The sequence below is a fragment of the Phocoena phocoena genome, chromosome 14 (assembly GCF_963924675.1).
Source record: "Phocoena phocoena chromosome 14, mPhoPho1.1, whole genome shotgun sequence".
In the NCBI taxonomy this organism is placed as follows: domain Eukaryota; kingdom Metazoa; phylum Chordata; class Mammalia; order Artiodactyla; family Phocoenidae; genus Phocoena; species Phocoena phocoena.
In genome coordinates this window covers 12,022,552-12,029,335 of record NC_089232.1, presented here as the reverse complement: position 1 = coordinate 12,029,335, position 6,784 = coordinate 12,022,552, and positions in this window count along the sequence as shown.

The following is a 6,784-nucleotide window of genomic DNA, read 5'->3' as shown; positions in this document are numbered from 1 at the left end:
ACTAATAAAAAGTTCTAGAAGCCTCCATATTATAGTCTCCAACTTATATATCCTAGAATTCCAGCAGCAGTACAAAAATCCTGTATCAACTATGCTGTAACATGCATATATATTATATAATATATATATGTATACACATCCATATCTATAAAATACAGCCATGGGGCTTCCCTGGTGGCGCAGTGGTTGAGAGTCCGCCTGCCGATGCAGGGGACACGGGTTCGTGCCCCGGTCCGGAAGGATCCCACATGCCGCGGAGCGGCTGGTCCCGTGAGCCATGGCCGCTGAGCCTGCGCGTCCGGAGCCTGTGCTCCGCAACGGGAGAGACCACAACAGTGAGAGGGCCGCGTACCGAAAAAAAAAATACAGCCATGATGCTTATAGCCAATGTCAGTCCGCGAGCATTCTCTCACTTGCCCACCACACACTCAGCTCTGTGCCGCGGATCCTGAAGCAGCATAGGGCCCGGGGCCCTGTCCTTAAGGAATTCACTGAGTATGCAGGGGCCAGACACACACGAGCCCCACCGCTACCCACCCCCAGCAGGCTGTTCCACCTCATCTCTTTTGTGGTACTTCCTTTTCTATCCACTCCCCTCAGGGTGTCCCCTTCTCCCACTCGTCCATCCCCGCAGCTCCAAACACCAAACGCTGCATCTCTAGTCCTCACCTCCTTCCGCATCCTGTATCCACCTCGCTCCCTAAAGGACCTTAGAGCCCAGATCCGAGACGGATATGAGTAGGACGTTTTGTGGGTTTTTTTGCGGTACGCGGGCCTCTCACTGTTGTGGCCTCTCCCGTTGCAGAGCACAGGCTCCGGACGCGCAGGCTCAGCGGCCATGGCTCACGAGCCCAGCCGCTCCGCGGCATGCGGGATCCTCCCGGACCGGGGCACGAACCCGTGTCCCCTGCATCGGCAGGCAGACTCTCAACCACTGCGCCACCAGGGAAGCCCAGCGCCAATCTTTTGTACTGAGTTTAATCGCATCAGAACATTTTGAAACAACCATTAAGTTCTTAAGCTTTTTCACCTCAGAGCCCCACTCACCCCCATGCCACACACACCCACCACCCCATTACCACCAAATACATGGAGGTTTCCTGGCCAGAGTTCCTTAATATCACACAGGACTGATGAGGGAATTAAAGGGGATGGGTGAAGTAGAAATTCTTAGACTCCTGTGGGTATGGCTATCCTGCCAGTTCAAGCTTTCCTGGAGGGCTCAAGGCTCAAGAATTGGGTATTTTCTCTGAGAGTATATTCCCAACTTGTCTCAGAGAAAAGCTACATGCACTCACTTTTTTCCACCCTCACCTCCACCTGGGTGACCCACTGAACTGTTCCCTGGTCTAGCCATCTCTTCCCAAGCACAGCTGTTCAAGGAAAGTAAAACTCTAAGAAGCTTTTTAAAAGCTACACCCCAGCCTTCATATGCTCAGGGCACATAATGAAGCCATCTCGCGGGAGCCGGGAGCTCACCCATCGCTCTCCCTCACCTGCAGCCCCCAAGCTGGTCCTCAGAATGGGACCCAACAAGCCAGAGCCATTTCACCAGGACCTTGGTGGGAAGCCAGAGGCCCTTGTCCAGCCAGCTCAGTGCTTCTGATCTGTCTGGATTAGGTCGATTTGGAAACCCAGACACAGGGTGAGTCACCCCCAACTCACTGCTGTCATCCTTTTATATAAATCTGGAATTGTGGAAGTGCCAGTATTTTTCCCCAGAATTTCTCTCCAGGCTGGGAGAGTTTTATTTGTTTTGTTTTGTTTTCAGAAGAATCAACTGTTTTATTAATCTCAAAGCCCACATCAGTAAACCCACCTCCATGTGTAAAGAAAAGAGTTCAAGGGTTAAGAACCCAGAAGATTTTAGTGCAAAATATACCTAACAGGGAAAAAAAAAAAGAAATGTTCTCTTAAAAATTTACTCTATAAAAGATCCTTTTTCTTAAATTTTCTAATAACTTATTATTTTCAAATATCTACTTTTCACATTCTCCTGTCCTTGTTTTTGAAAATGATAATTCCTTAAGTATTCAATTTTTCTTAAACTAATATTGGGGGTAATTCAAGCCAGGAGAATTTTAAACGTTTCCCACACAGGCTGTCACCAGGACCTCCTTTATATTCCTTGTCACTGAGAAATGTTGAAAACTTCCCAGATTGGATCATTATGTGGATCTTTATGAACCTCAAAAGCTATCAGAAGAGACAGAGCCCCAGAAAGACAAATATAGGAGATCATGGGCCAGGAGACTGTGCAGCTACCTGGGAGCACTTTCTTCCTCAAATCAGGCTTGCGGTAAGATAATGACAGCTTGCCAAGCAGCGTGACTTCTCTTACAGTCTCTTAAGACCCCTCCTTCCATACACTGCAGGCTCCAGGCCCTGAGGGGCTGTGACTCTGTGGGGATGACCGTGGTGCCGGTGGCTTGGTGTATGGTTCCCTGCAGGGTAGGTACCAGGAAAGGAGGAGGAGAAGTGCTGATGCAGGGGCTCATAAGATGGGCTCACAGAGCTCCCTCAGATGGGTTCCCTCAATTCTCTGCAGCCTGCTTTCCTTAGTCAACCCTGTTGAAATTCCTAGAACCACCCTGATCCTCACTTTAAAAAAAATTACAATCTTCGTCTTAGTGGATCCTTATGACCACATGGCTTAGACCCTGTTCAATCCTATTACCACCCCCTCTTCGATCTTGCTTGGTCCTGTCCCAGGCTGTGCTGGTCTCCCCAGCCTCCAAAGCCCTCAGCCGTCCCTCTGCAGTCTGCATTCAAATCTGCCCTCTGGGGTTCTACCTGTCAATGACTCACAGGGGACAAGCTTTGTTGGTTTGTTTTTTTGTTGTTTTTTGTTTTCTGGTACGCGGGCCTCTCACTGATGTGGCCTCTCCCCTTGCGAAGCACAGGCTCCGGACGCGCAGGCTCAGCGGCCATGGCTCACGGGCCCAGTCGCTCCGCAGCATGTGGGATCTTCCCGGACCGGGACACGAACCCGCGTCCCCTGCATCAGCAGGCGGACTCTCGACCACTGCGCCACCAGGGAAGCCCTGTTGGTTTGTTTTTAATTTGGGTCCCAAAGTTTTTCCCAGTGGCATCTTCCTTAGGGAACAAATTACGGTAATATTTATGAAGCACTTATCACGTTCTTGCTGTATGCCAGGTCCTGTATAAAGTATCTTAAGTAGTTTATTACTTTTACTTCTAACAGCATGTTTTACGAGGCTGAGGCTCTTGTCTTCATTTCCCAGAGAGAGACTTGCTCCAGTTGTGGGTGCCACGTTCCAGGTATATCCATGCAGTCAGGCTTGTTATTTCCCTACTGATGTGGGTCTGTGCTGTCTATCAGTTACTAAGAGATGCACATTAAAATTTCCCACTGTAACAGTGGCTTTGTCAGTGGCTTCTTGTTGATCTGTCAATTTTGCTTTATATATTTTTGTATACTATTAGTGCACACATGTTTAAAATTTTATCTTTGTAGTTTTTTTAATCAACATGAGTGACTTTATCTTTAGTAATGCTATTTGTCTTAATGCTTATTCTTCTGTTATTAATCAACAGCTTTATCCTGTTTAAAACTTGCCTAATATACATTCTTTTCATTATTTTGTTTTCAGCCTTTCTTTTTCAAATTTATTTATTTATTTTGGCTGTGTTGGGTCTTCTTTGCTGTGCGCAGGCTCTCTCTAGTTGCGGCGAGGGGGGGGGCTACTCTTCGTTGCGGTGGGCAGGCTTCTCATTGTGGTAGCTTCTCTTGTTGTGGAGCACGGGTTCCAGGTGTGTGAGCTTCAGTGGTTGTGGCACGCAGGCTTCAGTAGTTGTGGCTCACGGGCTCCAGAGTGCAGGCTCAGTAGTTGTGGTGCACGGGCTTAGTTGCTCCATGGCACGTGGGATCTTCCTGGCCCAGGGCTTGAACCCGTATCCCCTACATTAGCAGGCAGATTCTTAAGCACTGCGCCACCAGGGAAGCCCCTGTTTTCAGCCTTTTTGTTTCCTTATATTAAGTGTGTCTATGGTAAAATTGAGCTCTGTTTTTTTTAATCTAGTCTGACAATCTTTGCCTTTTAACTACCAAGTTTAGCTCACTTACTTTGGTGGTGTTTTTTCATATATGTAGATTCACTTCTACCATCTTATTTTGGGCAATTTGTCCCCTTTTTCCATTTCTTGTTTTTCTCTTTTCTTAGGTGGTTTTTGTTTCATTTTGTTTTCATTATTCCATTAATGTTTGTTCACTAGTTTAAAGAAATTATATGTTTTGTCTCTATTATTCTCACACTTAACCTCCAAGAACATTTTTTTTTTTTTTTTCGGTACGCGGGCCTCTCACTGTTGTGGCCTCTCCCGCTGCGGAGCACGGACTCCGGACGCGCAGGCTCAGCGGCCATGGCTCACGGGCCCAGCCGCTCCGTGGCACGCGGGATCCTCCCGGACCGGGGCACGAACCCACATCCCCCGCATCGGCAGGCGGACTCTCAACCACTGCGCCACCAGGGAAGCCCTCCAAGAACTTTTAACATCATATCTAATGAAATAAAATCTAAAATTTGTCAGAATTTACCCCTTCCTCTCAAACAGAAAAGAACCTCAGAATGCTTTAAATCCAATCTCTCTCCTCCCCAAACCTACTGTTACCCAGAATTATAGTTCCCTTGCAAAAAATATTAATATTTGTTAATATTTGTTTAGCTTTATTCAAACCTTGAGCATGTTGTTGGCCCACCATCCCTTCTTACATCCCAGGCCTTCCTAGTGGGTTCATTTTCCCCTCCCTGTAGTACAGCCTTTGGAAGTTGCTTTAATAAAGGCCTCTGGGTATGAAGCCTCTCACCACCAACATCTTTGTTCTTGAAAGATGGTTTTTATGGGGCCCACAATTCTAAGTTGAAGGCATTTGCTTACCATACTGTGAAACTATTTGTCCTGTTTTCTGGCTTTCACTATCACTGTTGAAGAGTTTCCCATCATTCTAATTGTGCCTCTGTAACTAACCAACTTCTTTTTGCTATATCCTGTGCTTAACCTCAACTGTGGAATAATTTTCTTATTGCATCTGGCCTCAAATTATTTCTCTCATCAGCCAAGTCATGCTTTTAAAAATATCTTAATGAAAACTAATTTATCCTGATTTTCCAGATGTCTTCCACTGGGAAAAACTGTTCTATACAACAGTCATCCATATGGCTAGAAATGAAAAGCCTGTTTTTTATTATTATTTAGTTTCTTCTCTATATATTCACCTATTCATACAACAAATATTTGTTGAGAGCCTTCTAATTGGGAGACATGGTACTAGGTGCTGGGTGTACACTGGAGCATAAAATAGATGTGATCTTGCCCTTTGGAACTTACAGCTCAATAGGAGAGAGATTCAATAAACAAGAAAACGAATACATATGAGCACAGAGCATGGCCAGAAGTTGAAAGAAGCTAAAACGTTGTCATATGAAGAGTTGAAGGACTTAGGAAGGTTTGGCCTTCTCCGTAGAAGGCTCAGAAGAATTTTTTTTAAGGCTTTTTATTTCTTAATCCACTTCATCTGGCTCACTTCTGGTTCCACCACTCCACTGAAGCTACTTTGGTGAAACTCTCCTAATTGCCAAACCAAATGGACTCGGCCCATGTCTTAGGCACCATTGGCCGCTTCCATTTCCTTCTCTCTTTGTCCTCTGAGTCACCTGGTTTTTCTTCTGACCTCTGACTCCTCAGTCTCTTGTACTGACAATTCTTGTACTACCTGCTCTCAGGTGGTACCTGTCCTACATATATTCCTTTTTTTTTAATCATCTTTATTGGAGTATAATTGCTTTATATTTTTGTGTTAGTTGCAGCTGTATAATGAAGTGAATCAGCTATACATATACATTTATCCCCATATCCCCTCCCTCTTGCATCTCCCTCCCACCCTCCCAATCCCACTCCTCTAGGTGGTCACAAAGCACCAAGTTGATCTCCCTGTGCTATGCAGCTGCTTCCCACCAGGTATCTATTTTACATTTGGTAGTGTATATATGTCAATGCCACTCTCTCACTTTGTCTCAGCTTACAATTCCCCCTCCCTGTGTCCTCAATTCCATTCTCTAGGTCTGCATCTTTATTCCTGTACTGCCCCTAGGATCTTCAGAACCTTTTTTTTTTTTTTTTAGATGCCATATATATGTGTTACCATACAGTATTTGTTTTTCTCTTTCTGACTTACTTCACTCTGTATGACAGACTCTAGGTCCATCCACCTCACTACAAATAACTCAATTTCGTTTCCTTTTATGGCTGAGTAATATTCCATTGTATATATGTGCCGCATCTTCTTTATCCATTCATCTGTCGATAGACACTTAAGTTGCTTCCATATCCTGGTTATTGTAAATAGAACTGCAATGAACATTGTAGTACATGACCCTTTTTGAATTATGGTTTTCTCTGGGTATCTGTCCAGTAGTGGGATTGCTGGGTCGTATGGTAGCTCTATTTTTAGTTTTTAAGGAACCTCCATACTCTTCTCCATTGTGGTTGTATCAATTTATAATCCCACCAACAATGCAAGAGGGTTCCCTTTTCTCCACACCCTCTCCAGCATTTATTGTTTCTAGATTTTTTGATGATGGTCATTCTGATCCGTGTGAGGTGATTGTAGTTTTGATTTGCATTTCTCTAATGATTAGTGATGTTGAGCATCCTTTCAACATGTTTGTTGGCAATCTGTATATCTTCTTTGGAGAAATGTCTATTTAGGTTTTCTGCCCATTTTTGGATTGGGTTGTTTGTTTTTTTGATATTGAGCTGCATG